The sequence below is a fragment of the Aulostomus chinensis genome, chromosome 1 (genome assembly GCF_037954235.1).
Source record: "Aulostomus chinensis isolate RoL2024-O1b breed Wild chromosome 1, RoL_Achi_v1.0, whole genome shotgun sequence".
Classification (NCBI taxonomy): domain Eukaryota; kingdom Metazoa; phylum Chordata; class Actinopteri; order Syngnathiformes; family Aulostomidae; genus Aulostomus; species Aulostomus chinensis.
Window position 1 is genome coordinate 14,356,776 of NC_141320.1, and position 20,895 is coordinate 14,377,670.

Consider the following 20,895-nt stretch of genomic DNA (forward strand, 5'->3'; position numbering starts at 1 on the left):
AGCAATTCATAGACATCACTGTAGCATTAAATTGAGGTTAGTAGCAACACTTACTACATGACTGTCAGCATCACTTTGAGGTTGTTTGAAACACTTACTCCATTACTTTAAGCATCACTGAGTTTATTAGCAACTATCACTACATTACTGTTAGCATCATTTTGAGTTCATTAGCAATTCTTCCGACATGACTGTCGAAATATTTTGAGGTTCGTAGCAACTTTTACTACATGACTGTCAGCATCACTTTGAGGTTATTCGAAAGTTTCACTCCATTACTGTTAGCATCATTTTGAGTTCATGAGCAATTCTTCCGACATCACTGTCGCAATATTTTGAGGTTCGTAGCAACTTTTACTACATTACTGTCGCATTATTTTGAGGTCCGTAGCAACTCTTACTAAATGACTGTCAGCATCACTTTGAGGTTGTTCGAAACTCTTACTACATTACTGTAAGCATCACTGAGTTTCTTAGCAACTATCACTCCATTACTGTTAGCATCATCTTGAGTTCATTAGCAATTCTCCCGACATCACTGTCGCAATATTTTGAGGTTCGTAGCAACTTTTACTACATTACTGTCGCATTATTTTGAGGTTCGTAGCAACACTTACTACATGACTGTCAGCATCACTTTGAGGTTATTCGAAACTTTCACTCCATTACTGTTAGAATCATTTTGAGTTGTTGAGCAATTCTCACGACATCACTGTAGCATTAAATTGAGTTCATTAGCAACTCTTACTAAATGACTGTCAGCATCACTTTGAGGTTGTTCGAAACTCTTACTACATTACTGTAAGCATCACTGAGTTTCTTCGCAACTATCACTACATTACTGTTAGCATCGTCTTGAGTTCATTAGCAATTCTTCCGACATCACTGTCACAATATTTTGAGGTTCGTAGCAACTCTTACTACATTATTCTTATATTATTTTAAGGTTCGTAGCAACTCTTACTACATGACTGTCAGCATCACTTTGAGTTTATTAGCAACTATCACTACATTACTTTTAGCATCATTTTGAGTTTATTAGAAATGCTTCCGACATCACTGTCGCAATATTTTGAGGTTCGTAGCAACTCTTACTACATTATTGTTGCATTATTTTAAGGTTCGCAGCAACTCTTACTACATTACTGTCAGCATCACTTTGAGTTCATTAGCAACTATCACTACATTACTTTTAGCATCATTTTGAGGTTAGAAGCAACTCTTACTACATGACTGTCAGCGTCACTTTGAGGTTATTCGAAACACTTACTACATTACTGTAAGCATCACTGAGTTGATTAGCAACTATCACTACATTACTTTTAGCATAATTTTGGGTTTATTAGCAACTATCACTACATTACTGTAAGCATCATCTTGAGTTCATTAGCAATTCTTCCGACATCACTGTCGCAATATTTTGAGGTTCGGAGCAACTTTTACTACATTACTGTCGCATTATTTTGAGGTTCGTAGCAACTTTTATTACATTACTGTCGCATTATTTTGAGGTTTGTAGCAACTCTTACTACATGACTTTCAGCATCACTTTGAGGTTATTCGAAACGTTCACTCCATTACTGTGAGCATCATTTTGAGTTCATTAGCAATTCTTCTGACATCACTGTCGCATCATTTTGAGATCTTTAGCAATTCTTCTGACATCACTGTCGCATTATTTTGAGGTTCGTAGCAACTCTTACTACATGACTGTCAGCATCACTTTGAGGTTATTCGAAACACTTACTACATTACTGCAAGCATCACTGAGTTGATTAGCAACTATCACTACATTACTGTTAGCATCATTTTCAGTTCATTAGCAATTCTTCCGACATCACTGTCGCAATATTTTTAGGTTTGTAGCAACTTTCATTACATTACTGTCGCATTATTTTGAGGTTTGTAGCAACTCTTAGTACATGACTGTCAGCATATCTTTGAGGTTATTCGAAACGTTCACTCCATTACTGTGAGCATCATTTTGAGTTCATTAGCAATTCTTCTGACATCAATGTCGCATCATTTTGAGATCTTTAGCAATTCTTCTGACATCACTGTCGCAGTATTTTGAGGTTCGTAGCAACTTTTACTACATTACTGTCGCATTTTTTTGAGGTTCGTAGCAACTCTTAGTACATGACTGTCAGCATCACTTTGAGGTTATTCGAAACTTTCACTCCATTACTGTTAGCATCATTTTGAGTTCATTAGCAATTCTTACTACATCACTGTCGCATCATTTTGAGATCATTAGCAATTCTTCTGACATCACTGTCACATTATTTTGAGGTTCGTAGCAACTCTTACTACATTATTGTTGCATTATTTTAAGGTTCGCAGCAACTCTTACTACATTACTGTCAGCATCACTTTGAGTTCATTAGCAACTATCACTACATTACTTTTAGCATCGTTTTGAGGTTAGAAGCAACTCTTACTACATGACTGTCAGCGTCACTTTGAGGTTATTCGAAACACTTACTACATTACTGTAAGCATCACTGAGTTGATTAGCAACTATCACTACATTACTTTTAGCATAATTTTGGGTTTATTAGCAACTATCACTACATTACTGTAAGCATCATCTTGAGTTCATTAGCAATTCTTCCGACATCACTGTCGCAATATTTTGAGGTTCGGAGCAACTTTTACTACATTACTGTCGCATTATTTTGAGGTTCGGAGCAACTTTTATTACATTACTGTCGCATTATTTTGAGGTTTGTAGCAACTCTTACTACATGACTGTCAGCATCACTTTGAGGTTATTCGAAACGTTCACTCCATTACTGTGAGCATCATTTTGAGTTCATTAGCAATTCTTCTGACATCACTGTCGCATCATTTTGAGATCTTTAGCAATTCTTCCGACATCACTGTCGCAATATTTTGAGGTTCGGAGCAACTTTTACTACATTACTGTCGCATTATTTTGAGGTTCGGAGCAACTTTTACTACATTACTGTCACATTATTTTGAGGTCCGTAGCAACTCTTACTACATTACTGTCAGCATCACTTTGAGTTCATTAGCAACTATCACGACATTACTTTTAGCATCATTTTGAGGTTAGAAGCAACTCTTACTACATGACTGTCAGCGTCACTTTGAGGTTATTCGAAACACTTACTACATTACTGTAAGCATCACTGAGTTGATTAGCAACTATCACTACATTACTTTTAGCATAATTTTGGGTTTATTAGCAACTATCACTACATTACTTTTAGCATAATTTTGGGTTTATTAGCAACTATCACTACATTACTGTTAGCATCATTTTGAGTTAATGAGAAATTCTCACAACATCACTGTTGCATTGAATTGAGTTCATTAGCAACTCTTACTAAATGACTGTCAGCATCACTTTGAGGTTGTTCGAAACTCTTACTACATTACTGTAAGCATCACTGAGTTTCTTAGCAACTATCACTACATTACTGTTAGCATCATCTTGAGTTCATTAGCAATTCTTCCGACATCACTGTCGCAATATTTTGAGGTTCGTAGCAACTTTTACTACATTACTGTCGCATTATTTTGAGGTTCGTAGCAACGCTTACTACATGACTGTCAGCATCACTTTGAGGTTATTCGAAACTTTCACTCCATTACTGTTAGCATCATTTTGAGTTCATTAGCAATTCTTACTACATCACTGTTGCATCATTTTGAGATCATTAGCAATTCTTCCGACATCACTGTCACATTTTTTTGAGGTTCGTAGCAACTCTTGCTACACGACTGTCAGCATCATTTTGAGTTTATTAGCAACTATCACTACATTACTGTTAGCATCATTTTGAGTTCATTAGCAATTCTTCCGACATCACTGTAACATTATTTTGTGGTTAGTAGCAACTCTTACTACACGACTGTCAGCATCACTTTGAGTTTATTAGCAACTATCACTACATTACTGTTAGCATAATTTTGAGTTCATTAGCAATTCTTATGACATCACTTTCGCATCATTTTGAGATCATTAGGAATTCTTCCGACATCACTGTCGCATCATTTTGAGATCATGAGCAATTTTTACAACATCATTGTAGCATTATTTTGAGGTTATTAGCAACTCTTCCTCCATTACTGTTAGCATCATTTTGAGTTCATTAGCAATTCTTCCGACATCACTGTAGCATTATTTTGAGGTTTTGAGGTACCTTTGTTTGTAACCGATCTGCTGACCAGCGAGACGCCACCACGCACGGCTGTCAGCTCTGTAAAGGAGGGAGAGGAAGTGGAAAGGACGGAGAAGGGTCGGACCAGGTCTACTTCTAGGTGACCACTCACTATCGTCGGCCACACTGCCCCTCACGGTGGGGAGTGTAGCGCTATCCTGCCACAGTACATTTGTTTCATTCTTTTGCTCTTGCACTTTAATTAAAATGGACTTGACTTGAGAATGTTTTGTTTCAAAATATAGATGAATTCCCAGATTTATAGCTAGCATGAGTATGAAGTTGCACTTGCACCCGGTGGGAAAATGTCCTCTGCATTTGACTCTAACTATGTAGGAGCAGTGGTAGCAGTGTCAGCCTGGGGGCTTGGTCAAGATCAATGACAGGAGTAGCAGACAGGTAATATCCATAGCATGCATGTTGTTTGAGAGGAGTAAGGGTACACTGTTGGTCTCTCACCTGATGCGCTGTCATCAGCACAAATGATCTGTTCCTAAACATCAAAATCTACCATCCCCCCTGATTGTTTTTTACAACTGGAGTACTGGTTAACACTTTAGAAAGCCTTCATTCAGAGCTGTGAAGAACCTTGAACCTGATATCCCAGACATCAAAGTGGGCCACTAACTGGCCAGATGAAGCTATTCTAGGCTGCTGTATCCTGAAGAGCTAAAGTAGCAGCTTCTGAGAGGGATGCTAACCTGGATGTGTTCATCTCCTACTTTAATATCAGCAGCCCAACTCGGAGCTCTGACAGCCTCCAGCTTGTTGTTCCTGTTTCTGCTTCAGTCAACAGAGAACTCCAACCTGCAGTAGAATCTTCAACAACAATGGAATAGAAAAGTGAGGAAGAAAAACTAGAATAAACTTACAAAGCTGAGAAATGTTCATGAAGAAGAAAGGCACACGTTATGATTGAGGCCAGAAACTAAAACTCCACACCAAATGTACTTTGACTTGTAGGATAATGAACTTGAATGTGTTGAAACAGCAGATCAATGAATCCACTACCACACAACAAGATGATGACCCCCTACCACAAGATGGCGTCACAGATCCTGACGCTCTGAGCAGGAAACACCGAGCAAAACATTACAACAAAGCTCCTGTTGTTCCCTCCAGAAAAACTGTGGCTCTGATGAGAAAAGGATCCCAGCGTCCTCTGAGGATCCATGGCCGCACCATTGGGTAGCAGGATGATGGGGTCGGCACCAGGAGGAACCCTGGTGTCTCCGATGCAGGGAAGATGGAGCAGTGAAGAGGCCACATTGTGGCGTCCTAAAGAGGACATTTGGTGGAGCCTGAGACAGCAAACATCACGCCCCCTTCATCAGAAGAACCACAGCACCAGAAGAAAGAATCTCGGCAGTGACGACAGGGAGGATCAGGGTGACCTCCTCACCTCCACCTTTGAACCTTCAAATGAACTTTAAAAAGCTTTAGAGTGGAGAAGGATTTTAAAACCTTTCATTGTTTTTTCCTTTCATTCTCATTTGTGCGATTGTCTGATTTATTAGAAATAAACACTGTCTGCTGGGTTTACATTGACTGTGATTCTCTTTTTGCATGCAAGTTGAAAGTTCTGCCAATAAAAACCACGAGTATTTGAAGACCAAAGGAAGAACCCCCAAAGTCAGGACCCTGAGATCAAAGTGAGCGCTCTGATCTCAGAGGTCTGGGATATTTCCCATCCCATGGCCCTTCAAATAAGAGCCCTGTGTCACTGTCTCAAAGTTTTCAACCGTATTTGTTTGTTAAATTAAAACCAGACGACCACTGTGGTCCTTTTTACATGGTAAGCAAAGCACAGATGCCCTGGTGGACCTGTTGGCACCCTGGACTTTGAATCCAGTGACCTGAGTCCAAGTCTCAGTTCCAGCAGGTTTCCTGCAGCCTTCAGCAGAGCTGCCATGTTTCTCTGTAGAGAACTAAGTGATGCTCTCAGCAGGTTGAGGGCACCACCAACAAGTGAGGTATGAACCTCTGACTTCCTTCTTGTCAAACAGGAAACTCCTAATACCTCATTTGAGTAAAGTACCTCATATTCCTGACATCCAAGTAGTAGTGAAGTGGAGGAAGAAGGGAGGAGATCTCCAACAGGATCCTTCTTCCCTCTGTCCTCCTTGATCTCATGGATCACCACAGTCAAGGGGAGACCCAAGCTCCCGGATGGATCTGGCACTCAGGAACTGCTGAGTTTTCCAGTGGACTTTGTTCCATCCATGGTTCAGGAACAGGACTCCTCCTGGTTAACCTGGTATCTTTCCACCCAACTGTGGGTTCTTGGAGAATTTTTCATGTCATGTCAAGAAATCAGGCTGGTGGGTTTTTCAATGAGAGAAACTCTGGTAACTTAATTAAGTGGCATGTTTGTTGAAGCAGTAATTAACTGATAAATTAAGGAAGGCCTGGCCAGTCTTTGCTCCCAGGTCACACGATGGAGTTAGAAAGTCCTGAATAAATCTGGAGTTCCATGATTTCCTTGTGGTTCATGATCCTTTTGCCAATGTAGTCTGGAACAAGAGCAAGATGAACCTCCAAATATCAACAGGTTGATTGCAGGTGATGTCAAGTGGTATTTAGAGGACCTCCTTCTTGTGTGGTTCCATGGTGGAAGGGTGAGAACTCTGGATCCAGTGATCAGAGTTCAAGTCTCAGAAGGACTTTCCTGTCTGGAATGTGTCCCATGTAACAAACTGATCAAGAGATGTTACGTGGTTCAAATGTTCTGGTTCATTTCTTACTGCCATGAACACAGACTGTGTGTTTAATGTTAACAATAAATGCAACAACTAAGGAGCCAGTAGCTCCTGTGGAAAAAATTCTACTTTGTCAGTGAATGAATTCATTTGATATTGAAGTCTGCAACTTTCAGTGTCTGTCAGGATGGCCGAGCGGTCTAAGGCGCTGCGTTCAGGTCGCAGTCTCTCCTGGAGGCGTGGGTTCGAATCCCACTTCTGACAAAGGACATTTTCTCCACATTCCTATGCATCCACAATGGTAAATTCCAAACCCAGTTGAAGCTGCTCTCCACTGATGGGAGTGAGTGGTTGAACTGGCAGCAGAGGAGGCAAAGGAGCTTCCCTGTGATGGTCCAACATCGCCTGGTTTCCTCCAACATGGAGCAGCCACCAAACTCTAACTTCAATGTTGGATCAAAGTCTGCTGAAGAAATGTGTTTTCTTTCAATTCACATTTTGTCCATTAACTTCATAATCAGAGACTCCATCTCATCACATGACTAAAGTCTGGGTTCTGTATTGGTGGTAAAATATCCTTCCATGCCCCTCACTAGTTTGCACACAGAAAAGCATATTTTACTGGTTTCAGATCTCTTAGCTTGTTCTCTCTCTTAAACCAGCTGAGGCAGCTTTCATTGTGTGATTTATTTTAAAATATAAATATGGAACAGAACCATTGGAATCAGATGTCAGGACATTTGAAGGAATGTCAATCTCCTGTTGAAATGTTGCAGTGTGCAGCTGAGGCTCTCTGGCAGTGGCACCAGGAGCCACAATGGCAGAACCTGGACCCTCCTGGAGGAGAACCACAGGTGAGGGCCTTCTTGGCTCCAGATTGATGGAAATCAAGTGTCTGAGGCTGTTAGCAGCCATGAAGTTGATCTGGTTGGCACTGGTATTTGTTCTTGCTGCAGCTCAGGAGTGATTCAGGAGAAGAGTTTCAGAACAGCCCAGGTTGGGGACTGGAATTCTAAAATTTCCCCTGGAACCAAACAACCTTGGAGGGTAAAAGCTCCAATCATAGCCACTCAGATGCAGCAGCAGAAGAAGCTGTCATCCACCCTGACAGTCAGAGCATCAAGTCAAGAAAACATCACCATCTTGTAGTTCCAAACCTCCACCTGTCAGATTCAGCTACTTCTGATTGTGGGACTTTAAACTTGAACACAATGGAATTTGGACAAGGAGTTTTCCTTCCAGTCCAAACATCATCGTCCAGCCTCCAACCAGAGGTCCATCAGTTATCATGGAGCCACAGGTGGAGTCTGGATTCTTTTCTAGAATGAGACGGCAATGACAGTCCTGCCAAGTGACATCACTGACATGACAGGATGACTTCAGTCATGTGACTGGATGACTTCAGTCATGTGACTGGATGGCAGTGCAGATTCCAATGTAGAGGTTGGGGAAATAGTCTCTGAGAATCCAACTTGAAGCCATGCCCTCCTTGTTCTTCAAAAACCCAAACAGCGACCATCAGTCTCCCACCAATCCTGTACTTGGGTTCAATGTTGCTGTTCCATTTTGCAGCATTCATCCCCTCATTCTGGAGACTTTAACATGAAAATGAAAATGCTGAGAGACATAAATGCAAATCAGGGTATTTGACCAGAGGTGACATATCTTTTAATGCCTTTCTTGTTATATTTGTTATATATGTTCTGTATGGTTATATTTGTTATGGTTGTTATGGAGTTTATGGTTATTATCTCTGTTTCTTGTGTCTTTGTCTTTGTTGTCCTCCCCTTCGTCCGTCCTGGATTTTTGACCTTGGTTGCAGGAAGCGTGTGACCTCAAGTCCTTTTTCTGTGTTGCTGAACGTAGAGCCTTGCTTCATTGTGCTCGCTAAAGTGTGATCCTCCCTGCTAATTCCTTATTTCGTTGACTAATTACCCACCAAAAATTAATACCTAATTGCTTTATTTGGCTGAAGTTTAAAAGACCATCATTCTGGTAGCAACAGTCTTTCTGCCTTGTAAACACGCTAAGCTAACGATTGCTTCTCCCTCTTGTTCTCCTCTCTCCTGCTCAGAGTGCCACATGTTTTCTTCCTCCTCTGCCTCCTTTAGTGATACTGATAAGTGTGTTAAATGTAGTTTTTTTGTTGTGTTGGAGGTGAGGCTTAGCGAGGTTGAATTGGACCTGCAGCGGCTCTGCACCAAAAGCTGCGAGAGCTAGCCAATGCTCACTAGCTGGTGCAGACCAACTTAGCTTAGCTCCTGGCTTAGGCCCAACTAGCGCTCCCCCAGAAGCTCCCAAGCATCTGGGAGAGCGCCAAGAAAAGTTGGGCCTAAGCTAGGATGTGCTTGCTCATGAAGAATTGTTGGGTGTAAATTCATTTAAGGAGTGTTGAACTGGACCTGTTCTACTTGTAAAGTGTAACTTTTGTTGTTATTTGGTACTTTACAGGGTGATGACTTGACTTCATTGCAGCTTTGACCTGAGCAGGTGTTCATTCACATCTCAGTAACAGGGGACACTTTATCACATCAGTGGACAAACATCAGCATTCATCACCCAGCAGCTCCTCTGATCAACAGAACAAGTTAAAGTATTCTGAGAAGGAGGGCATCGATCCCTCTTCCGCTCACATGCTAAGCGAGCGCTCTACCATTTGAGCTAATTCCCCTGTTAAGGAGCACAGCAGATAATGCACCTTGACCTTCATGCATGGTTTAATGAGCGTCACCAGTTGAAGTTTCTCTGGTTGACCAATGTAATGGAGACCAAGGGTTCCATGACATCAATGATTAATTGAAGGTAGCATTTGTCTTGGTATGAACAGTTTATGTAAATTAGAGGATCACACACATGTTAATGGTGAGGTTTATTGAATCAGCAAACAAGTGAAACATTTTCTATGCCATGTGTTCCAGGGAGGGACCTGGGAAGCACAGGGGGACCGGCCATCCTGCCTGTGGAAAATGAAGACCCCAGTGTCAGTCAGTGGTAATCACTGTGCAAGGCCTGGTATTTAGTGTTGATCTAGTTTGTCTCATGTAAATGTGGCAGTTTCAGTCGTCACGGTCAGTCCTCACCTCTTCCTGGTGGTTTCCTTAAAGGGGGTGGAGCCAAAAGGGGAGAGTGGCCCAAGGAAGCTCCTTAAGAGCTGTAGGTGCAAACCTTTGCTCCCAGATGGGGGAGGGGGTACAATCACAGACAAGGTTCATTGAATGATTATGTGGATGTATGACTGAGTTGGTGTAGTAGTCTGGAATCATGTATATATTTAGTCAGGTTAAGTTGTTGAGATGGTGCTGGTTTGATGTAAATATTGATTGTAGAGCATGGTTGTGGTCTCACCTCCACTCTATGGGCCATCCATCGTCATCTTATTCCTTCCAAGTAAGGGTCGCGGGGGGGCTGGAGCCTATCCCAGCATCTATGGGCGAGAGGCGGGGTTCACCCTGGACAGGTCGCCAGTCCATCGCAGGGCCAACACACAGACGAACAACCATTCACACTCATACCTACGGTCAATTTAGAGAATCCAATCAGCCTCGTCCCCAAATTGCATGTTTTTGGACTGTGGGAGGAAGCTGGAGTATCAGAGAGGACGCACGCAGGCACGGGGAGAACATGGAGACTCCACACAGAAAGATCCCACGCCCGAGCCAGGACTCGAACCTGGAACCTTCTTGTTGTGAGGGCACAGTGCTAACCACTGCACCACCGTGCAGGCCCGCTATGGGGGCTGGTCTGTCTAATTTCCTGCAGCCAGGAGGGAATTAAAGGCAGTCAGGGGTTTTTAATTTAAGTTGATGGTGTCTCATGCAATCTCTTTCAATTCTCCAGTGGTGGTTTAAGTGAAGAAAAACATGGGTTAGTCAGTAGGACTCTGTGTGTGTGTGTGTGTGTGTGTGTGTGTGTGTGTGTGTGTGTGTGTGTGTGTGTTTCCATGCAGACTTTCCCTTGTGACAACCGATTTGATTTGGAAACCATCTCATCTAAATCTCCTCTCCAAAAACCCTCTTCTGCAACTTTGTACCCAAGTTGTCTCCTCATCAGGCACCACAGTATCCAGTAGGTTCAGTTCAAACAGTCATCAGTGATTAATGTTCATGTTCAATGATGAGGTTTTGATTTATTCTTCTAGAATCATCTGAACAAACCCTCCTCAACACTGTGAAGCCTTCATCTGACAGGAGGAGTTTCTTTTCCCAGTGATTCCACTGACAGTGAAAAGCTTCGTTCATCAGACTGGTCTGATAGGATCAACTACTGGTTGCTCTGGAGTGCAAACAGCAACCTGTCAGGAAACATTAGTCAGATCAAAGCCAAGATTAAAGAAAGAGCCTCCAGATCAAAGACAGAATTGATGATGATGTCATCAGGGGGCTTTGATAGTATATTTATTTGTACCTAGAATTCTGTCTTTGATCTCAGGAGGACATGAAAGAAACCCAGTTGAGGAAAGCAGAGGAGAACATTCAGCTTCATTCGAAACACTTGAACTGTTCAACAGTAGAATTTGTTTGAAACAGTTTACAACACTGAGTGACAGGATTGAAGAGGGGAGATTTTGGTATTTTCAGTTTAATTCTAACTTAAAACTGGGCATGAACATTTTTAGTCGTTCATATTCTAACATACAGAGGAAGTCATGACATTCCCTTTTTTTTAACCTGTGCTGTTCAGGAAATGGAAATTTAGCTGCTATGTTGAATCAGAAAAACCTTTTGAAGTCTACTTTTGCTTCAGTCAGAAAGTAGACTGTTGTTAACTCTCACAATGGTTGGTGATTGTGGAGGAAGACAAAATCCTTATGAACCTCTTTTTAACAGACACATATTTCTAAAGATGTCTTTGTAGGTTCTCATTCATCCAGGTCATCGTAGATCGAAGCGAAGTAAAATCTGGTCAACTGGACGTAAGTTTATCTTGAAGACGTTTCACCTCTCATCCGAGAGGCTTCTTCAGTTCTAGTGAAGAGTGTGGAAACTCCAGCTTATAAACCTATGTGGGAGTGGTCAGTGCTATTGTGGTGGAAACGACCCTCCCGAGACTCACCTGGCCTCCCCAAACGACAGTCGTTGTGAGGTGTCAGGGAGTTTCAGGGGTGGTCGTTAGGGAGTTTCACCGACCACTCAGATGCTAATGGGCTGTGCTGGCATCAGCCGTTCCACATGGGTCTTTCAGCTGAGCTCTTTGGGGAAGTTTTGAAAGGACTTGGTTGTAAATAGGTGAAAGGAAATGTCGCTGTCCACCTCCTCTGTTCAAAGATGGTTTCTCTATCCTGACGTGGATGGCTTCTTTAACTCCTCTTTCAAACCATCTGTCCTCTCTGTCGAGTATTTGGACATGGTCGTCCTGGAAGGAGTGGCTTTCCTCCTTGAGGTGGAGGAAAACCGCTGAGTCCTGTCCTCCAGAGTTGGCTCTTCTATGTTGGGCCATGCGCTTGTTGAGGGGCTGTTTGGTTTCCCCTATGTAGAGATCCGTGCAGGCCTCACTGCATCTGACAGCGTATACCAGATTGCTTTTCTGGCTGTGAGGGGTGGGATCTTTGGGGTGAACCAGTCTTTGTCTCAGAGTGTTGTCTGGTTTAAAAGACACAGGGATGCGGTGCTTATTATAGATTCTCCTTAATCCAACAGGGAGCTCACCAGTCCTGAGAAACGCGTCCTTGCCAAAGGAATGAACTTTGCTGTCACCCCGAAACATCTCCCGACTGTGGACCTCATCACTGCCACAGAATCCGCCATCAAGAAGAACAACCTCTCCACCACAGAAGCAGATGAACTACGACTCAAGGTCACAGCGGCCCTCTCCGAAGCGAAGGTCCCCTCTGCCAACCTCTCGGTCCAGGAAAGGAAGGCCTTGAATGCACTGAGCAAAGATGAGAACATCACCATCCTTCCGGCTGACAAAGGAAGATGCACGGTGGTCCTTGACACAACTGACTACCAGAATAAGATCAGTTCTCTTCTCAGTGACATTCACACATATGAGACCTTAAAACGCAACCCCACCAGCAGCTATAAGAAGAAAGTGGTGGAACACCTACAGAAGCTGCAAAAGGGGGAAATCATCAACCGCTTGGAGTATCACCGCCTGTACCCCGGAGACACAGTTCCACGGATTTACGGCCTCCCCAAAATCCACAAGGAAGGTGCCCCGCTCCGACCCATTGTCAGCAGCATAAACTCCGTGACGTACAACATCGCCAAACACGTCGCCATCATCTTAGCCCCCTTGGTAGGGAAAACCCCCCACCACGTCCAGAATTCCATGGACTTCGTGAACAAGGTTCGAGAACTCAAGCTGGACCCAGATGAGACCATGGTGTCCTACGATGTGACCTCCTTGTTCACCTGCGTCCCTACCGTGGAGGCTGTGGAAACAGTGAAGAAACGCCTACAGCTGGACAACACCCTCAGCAACAGGACCAACCTCAATCCGGACCAAATCTGCCAACTTCTGGACCTTTGCCTGAACACAACCTACTTCCAGTACAGAGGGAAGTTTTTCAGGCAAAAACACGGCTGTGCCATGGGTTCTCCCGTATCTCCTATCGTGGCCAACCTATACATGGAAGAGGTGGAACAGAGGGCCCTGACTTCCTTCAGTGGACCCTCCCCCACCCACTGGTTCCGATACGTTGATGACACCTGGGTGAAGATGAAGGTTCAGGAGGTACAACCGTTTACAGCACACATCAACTCGGTAGACGTCAACATCAAGTTCACCAGAGAGGATGTGAAAGACAACCATCTGCCCTTTTTGGACTGCGACGTCTACATTCAAGAGGACAGGAGCCTGAGGGTGGATGTGTACAGGAAACCCACCCACACTGACCAATACTTGCTTTTTGACTCTCACCATCCACTGGAGCACAAGTTAGGTGTCATCAGGACGCTGCAACACCGAGCGGAGACCATCCCCACCAGCGTCCAAGGCCGGAAAAAAGAACAGCAGCATCTGAAAAGAGCACTTAAAACTTGTGGCTTCCCAGACTGGACCTTTGTAAAATCCTCTTCCAGGTCCAGAAAGGAGGAGAGCTCCAGGAGGAGGGAAGATGAAGAAGGCAGGAGAAAAAACATAGCGATCCCCTATGTGGCAGGGGTTTCTGAGAAATTAAGGAGAATCTATAATAAGCACCGCATCCCTGTGTCTTTTAAACCAGACAACACTCTGAGACAAAGACTGGTTCACCCCAAAGATCCCACCCCTCACAGCCAGAAAAGCAATCTGGTATACGCTGTCAGATGCAGTGAGGCCTGCACGGATCTCTACATAGGGGAAACCAAACAGCCCCTCAACAAGCGCATGGCCCAACATAGAAGAGCCAACTCTGGAGGACAGGACTCAGCGGTTTTCCTCCACCTCAAGGAGGAAAGCCACTCCTTCCAGGACGACCATGTCCAAATACTCGACAGAGAGGACAGATGGTTTGAAAGAGGAGTTAAAGAAGCCATCCACGTCAGGATAGAGAAACCATCTTTGAACAGAGGAGGTGGACTGCGACATTTCCTTTCACCTATTTACAACCAAGTCCTTTCAAAACTTCTCCAAAGAGCTCAGCTGAAAGACCCATGTGGAACGGCTGATGCCAGCACAGCCCATTAGCATCTGAGTGGTCGGTGAAACTCCCTAACGACCACCCCTGAAACTCCCTGACACCTCACAACGACTGTCATTTGGGGAGGCCAGGTGAGTCTCGGGAGGGTCGTTTCCACCACAATAGCACTGACCACTCCCACATAGGTTTATAAGCTGGAGTTTCCACACTCTTCACTAGAACTGAAGAAGCCTCTCGGATGAGAGGTGAAACGTCTTCAAGATAAACTTACGTCCAGTTGACCAGATTTTACTTCGCTTCGATCTATTTCTAAAGATGCAGGTTTAATTTATTTTTCTTCTTTTAGCATAGGATGGTTTTGATCCATCGACCTCTGGGGTACGGGCCCAGCACGCTTCCTCTGCGCCACTCTGCTCTACCATTGACAGAACAGTCCTTGTTTTAGGACAGCATTATCTGTGTTTGTCTCTGCCCTGCTCTCCTGCTCTCTTTCCCCTCATTTAGTCCTTGACATGATCCATGCTCTACAGCTCTGCGGGTGGAATGAAGACCTGCGTCTGCTCTGCCCGTGCCGTCCTTCGTCTCAACCTATATTGTTTGACCCACCTTTATAATGCTGCAGACAACACAACCAAACTGGCCCCGATCAGGATTTGACAGGCCGAAACATGCCCTAAAAACACCAAGAATAATATCCACCACCTTCTGAACGGGGCCTGGCCCGTCTCCTGCATCAGGGGCCGCCGCAGTCGCGCATCAGCTGTTCAACAGCTGTTCGCCGCAACACTCAATGAGACAAAGACATCGAAGCTCAAACTGCTGTTGAGGAAGCCGTGATCGTATAGTGGTTAGTACTCTGCGTTGTGGCCGCAGCAACCCCGGTTCGAATCCGGGTCACGGCAGCATGAGATAAATTTCTTTGTGTGTATTGATGGACACAAGCCAAGCAGAAATTTCCCACAATGCAATAGGGCAGTGTTTGGTCAGTGCTGAGCAGGCGTCAGTCTGAAAATGATGTCATATTATTGTGTCATCACTTGACCAGACCCAAAAGTAGGCTCAGGTATCAGTTTCTTCTCAATGCTAATGTCTGCTAGCTTAGTCTGCTACTTTGATAGCTCTGCCTGCTCTAAGGTCCAGACCCCTGGATGTGGTGGTTCCTACCTGAACGTAGATTCTGTCAGCTCATGTTGTTAAATCAACTCACCAGGAACACCAGTAGATTTCAATGGACTGACAATGAGTCTCATTGAATGGTAAACATGTCAAATATGAAGTCATCACCTGAGGAGGTCTGCTGCTGGAATGAAGCTCCAGATATTCACAAGATATTCTAGATCTTAAAATAAAGCATTTTTATATTTGATTTCTTATTCATTCAGGTCATCCAGTCATGTGACTGAAGTCATCCAGTCACGTGACTGAAGTCATCCAGTCATGTCAGTGATGTCACTTGGCAGGACTGTCATTGCCGTCTCATTCTAGAAAAGAATCCAGACTCCACATACAAGATGGTTGATGTTTTCTTGACTTGATGCTCTGACTGTCAGGGTAGATGACAGCTTCTTCTGCTGCTGCATCTGAGTGGCTAGGATTGGAGGTTTTACCTCCCAAGGTTGTTTGGTTCCAGGGGAAACTTCAAAATTCCAGTCCCCAACCTGGGCTGTTCTGAAACTCTTCTCCTGAATCACTCCTGAGTTCTTGTTAAGAGCTGGAAATGAGCTGCAGCAAGAAAAAATACCAGTGCCAACCAGATCAACTTCATGGCTGTTTTTGTGGTGATTTGATGCCTCATGAGGAGAAAATTTGGGCACAAATGTTGGACAAGAGTGTTTGTGGAGGGGTGTTTTTTTGTTGTTGTTGCAGTGTTGTAAGTCACTGTACCTGCAGCTAAAAGATTGAACTTTCTCCAAATGTCCTCAAGATGGTTTCCAATGACATCAGTTGTCACAAGAGGAAGTCTGCATGTAAACACACTCAGGTGTGCCCAGCTATTCTTATGAGAACATTCGATCAACTTCATTCTATGTGCAGCCTAACCTTAATCTTAATCTTAACCAACTGAATCTTAATCTTTATTTGAAACTAAACTCAATCCAGACCTTGACTCTGAAAGAGCTCACAAACTGCATTGCGCTGCATCAGGGCCGGTCTTTGGTCCCCATGAGGACGAGGACTCCTGATCAGTGTTGATGATGGAAATGGTCTCCAACACCATAAAACAAGAAATACACACACGTGTAAACACACACAGTGACCCCGCATGTCGTTTTTGCCCAACTTAAATTTTCATTCATTACCCAGAACCTCTCAAAAGCCCTGAAGAAAAATTTAATATTTGGAGTTTGAAAGCCATAAATCACATCCATATCATCTCGTCCATCTCAGTCTGACCTCATCTTTGTTTGTTGTTTTTTTAAAGAGGGACAAATTGGTACTTGGTTAAAAAAGCACTGTGGGAAAATGATCCTGCTTTCAGGGAGGTCTTTGGTGAGTTTGCTAACAATGCAGAGAACCATGACGGAACCAAGCACAAGGCTGCTGCCCTCTGCATCACAGCTACACTTTGGAGTCTGTTTGAACTGAATGTGAAGGGTCTGACATCATCACACCAGTACAACAACAAGTGACCATGAACCAAAAGAAAACCTTCACTGATGAGTCCATGGATCTCATTGATCTGTGCCATTTCCTGATCTTCAGGTTCTGTCTTTGATTTCTTTCTTTGATCTCTAAATTCTGTGCTTTGGTTTCCTTGGTCAGTCTTTGAATTCTGGTTCATAATAAAAAAGAACTCCCAGCATATTTCTGCAGACCATAGATAGGGATTTTACCAACTGCACCATAGCAACCCTCTTGCTGTCTGCTGTTGTGCCATTGAAAAGTAAGACAGCCTGGCAGTCAACAAACTGGGCTCAACAGAAAAATGTCAACTAAAGATGGATTAAAGACCAGGAGGAAATGTAACCAACCTACAAAGATGGAGGGGAATTGAGACCCACATGTTTGCCATCCTTGATGAACTGTCCACTGGTGCAGGGGATGAGGTCATGGCCATGATCTGGGAGCCAGTCCTGGATGTTAAATGCCCTGATGATGGACAGTGCAGTGGCAAAATGTCTGGTCCACTGACTGAACTCTGCCACAAGTGAGGAACAACAGTCAGCAAGGAGTAGAAACGAAGAGGAGAAATGGAGAGAACAGAAAGAATGAGAGATCATGGAGGAAAGAGGCTGATATTTGCAAGTGTCCTGACTACAACACAGCAATCTAGAGAAACCATGACCTGGATTACTGAGGACCTCCACTGGCAGTTCATTTCTGTTGATCATAGGGCCATGCTGGGTGAAGCAGGAATGAATCCTGGGACTGAGGTTGTGGAGCAATGGTCACCTTTCCTGCTGAAACTGTCAATTCTTCTGCTTGGTTCTCTCCACAAAACCAGTCCCTTAACGGAGCTCAAACCCCAGTTACAGCTGTGAGAGCCCAGAATCGGACACACTGGACCATCAGGAACAGCTTTGTGCTTTCAAACAACAGAGACGACACTCAAGGACTCAGGGAACGCAGGAATCTCTGGCCTCAGCTGACATGTTGAATTTCAGCAACACTTCATGATGCTGAGTTTCGCAAACCAATGAGAAGATGAAGGAGGCCGTCAACTCCTTCAAGCTCAACATCTCCACTGCTTTACCCAGGAGGTCAGGAGGTCAAAGCAGAACCTGCACCCCCCACCTCTGATGTTTACTCCACACAGAGATGAGGGGTCGGTTCAGAAGAGCGAGCAGGAGTCTGGGCAAGTCTTTTCATTCAGTCCCTGGTTGAAACAATTGTCTCCACCAACTTCAGTATGGGTCTGGACCTGCACAGGTTCCAATTCGTGTCTTGGTCCCAAGGGTTTGTTGAACCAGAGAAGCTTCAAGTGGTGACGCTCATTAAACCCTGCATGAAGGTCAACCTGCATTATCTGCTGTGCTCATTAGCAGGGACTTAGCTCCAATGGTAGAGTGCTAGCTTAGCATGTGAGAGGTAGAGGGATCCATGCCGTCCTTCTGAGAATACTTTAACTTGTTCTGTTGATCAGAGGAGCTGCTGGGTGATGAATGCTGATGTTTGTCCACTGCTGTGATAAAGTGTCCCCTGTTACTGAGATGTGAATGAACACCTGCTCAGGTCAAAGCTGCAATCAAACCAGGGACTCTGAACCTCCCACACAGTGAAGGAGTTTGTCATCAAGATTTATGGCAGCTTTGAAACTTCCCACCATCTCCTGAATGTGGAGCAACTTGTCCTGCCAAAACTGTCCCCTCTTCCATTCTTAATAACACCTGTCCTGACTGGCAATCACGCTGGGCTGCAGCGGTGAAAGCGCTGAATGCAGCCAGGATACACAATGACTCAGGATACACAGGAATCTGTTGACTCAGCTGGAGAAGCAGAGGGTCCACCAAGACCAGCAGACACCTTCATTCTTGATTCTTGATTTCAAGGGCAGCCCCTTGAGATGCACCATCTCATTTTGGAGGGGGTCCTGACAAATAATGACCAACAATACAACAATAATAAAAGTAGATTCTATTTTCAACACAAGGACACACACATCATACACCCAGGTACAGGCCAACAATGTTCCCCAAAGCGCCCCCCCCCCCCCCACCACCACCACCATCCAGTATTATACAAAGTATGATCAGAGATCCCACTGCAGAATAAGAGTGGGCCTGTGTTCACATACTCATACATTTAAACACCCATCTAAATAAATACTGCTTCCATGCACCATTAAAGTACACAATGCATATTCATACACAAATATCCACATATTTACCGAGAAAAGGGGAGGTGCATCAGAAACGAGAGCAGATGTTTGAAAATGCTTGATGATTTGAAGATGAGAAAGGAAGAGAGAGACACAAGTGAGGAGGAAAGGTTGTTCCAATCTGATGGAGCTTTAAATACAACCGGTCAAAGCAGAAGGCCGTCCCCACTGATCCTGGATCTGCTCGACCTTCCTGCCTGTTAAAAGGAAGGTGTTCATCACCACTGTTGCAGGATGTGCCGCTGGTGGAGAATTTTTGGGTGTAGATTCATTGAAGCAGTTTGGTGCTAGACCTGCTGTACTAGTAAAGAGTCATGAGAGAACTTTGTTGTGATTTGGTTCTAACAAATAAAAATGATTTGACTTGATTTGGTGCCTCAGGAGGAGAAAATTTGGGCACAAAAGTTGGACAAGAGTGTTTGTGGAGGTTGTGGATCAAAGTTCTATTTATATCCAACACATAGAATCAAACAATGTGAAGCAGGCTAATGAACAATAAATCAAATATAAAAATGCTTTATCTTAAGATCTAGAATATCTTGTGAATATCTGGAGCTTCATTCCAGCAGCAGACCTCCTCAGGTGATGACTTCATATTTGACATGTTTACCATTCAATGAGACTCATTGTCAGTCCATTGAAATCTACTGGTGTTCCTGGTGAGTTGATTTAACAACATGAGCTGACAGAATCTACGTTCAGGTAGGAACCACCACATCCAGGGGTCTGGACCTTTGAGCAGGCAGAGCCATCAAAGTAGCAGACTAAGCTAGCAGACGTTAGCATTGAGAAGAAACTGATACCTGAGCCTACTTTTGGGTCTGGACCTTTGAGCAGGCAGAGCCATCAAAGTAGCAGACTAAGCTAGCAGACGTTAGCATTGAGAAGAAACTGATACCTGAGTCTACTTTTGGGTCTGGTCAAGTGATGACACAATAACATGACATCATTGTCAGACTGACGCCTGCTCAACACTGACCAAACACTGCCCTATTGCATTGTGGGAAATTTCTGCTTGGCTTGTGTCCATCAACACACACAAAGAAATTTATCTCATGCTGCCGTGACCCGGATTCGAACCGGGGTTGCTGCGGCCACAACGCAGAGTACTAACCACTATACGATCATGGCTTCCGCAACAGCAGCTTGAGCTTCTATGTCTTTGTCTCATTGAGTGTTAGGGCGAACAGCTGTTGAACAGCTGATGGGCGACTGCGGCGGCCCCTGATGCAGGAGACGGGCCAGGACCCGTTCAGAAGGTGGTGAATATTATTCTTGGTGTTTTTAGGGCATGTTCCCACCCATCTTCACGTGGGTGACAAAAATGGATTTCTTGTAAAGATTTCGGCGCGAGTTCGGCCTGTCAAATCCTGATCGGGGCCAGTTTGGTTGTGTTGTCTGCAGCGCCTGGCACGCTCAGCGGGAGCGAGTCCGATCATTATAAAGGTGGGTCAAACAATTTAGGTTGAGACGAAGGACGGCATGGGCAGAGCAGACGCAGGTCTTCATTCCACCCGCAGAGCTGTAGAGCATGGATCATGTCAAGGACTAAATGAGGGGAAAGAGAGCAGGAGAGCAGGGCAGAGACAAAGACAGAGAATGCTCTCATAAAACAAGGACTGTTCA

The 20,895-nt window shown here is 44.2% G+C and overlaps 3 non-coding genes across 3 annotated transcripts; 2 read left to right on the forward strand and 1 right to left on the reverse strand.

Annotated features, from left to right (window-relative positions):
• The first annotated feature begins 7,070 nt into the window (after window positions 1-7,070).
• trnal-cag (transfer RNA leucine (anticodon CAG)) lies at window positions 7,071-7,153 on the forward strand. The gene has a single exon. It is a non-coding gene; the product is annotated as a tRNA-Leu (tRNA).
• An 8,127-nt stretch (window positions 7,154-15,280) lies between these two features.
• On the forward strand, window positions 15,281-15,352 carry trnah-gug (transfer RNA histidin (anticodon GUG)). The gene has a single exon. It is a non-coding gene; the product is annotated as a tRNA-His (tRNA).
• A 4,976-nt stretch (window positions 15,353-20,328) lies between these two features.
• Window positions 20,329-20,400, reverse strand: trnah-gug (transfer RNA histidin (anticodon GUG)). The gene has a single exon. It is a non-coding gene; the product is annotated as a tRNA-His (tRNA).
• Window positions 20,401-20,895: the final 495 nt, after the last annotated feature.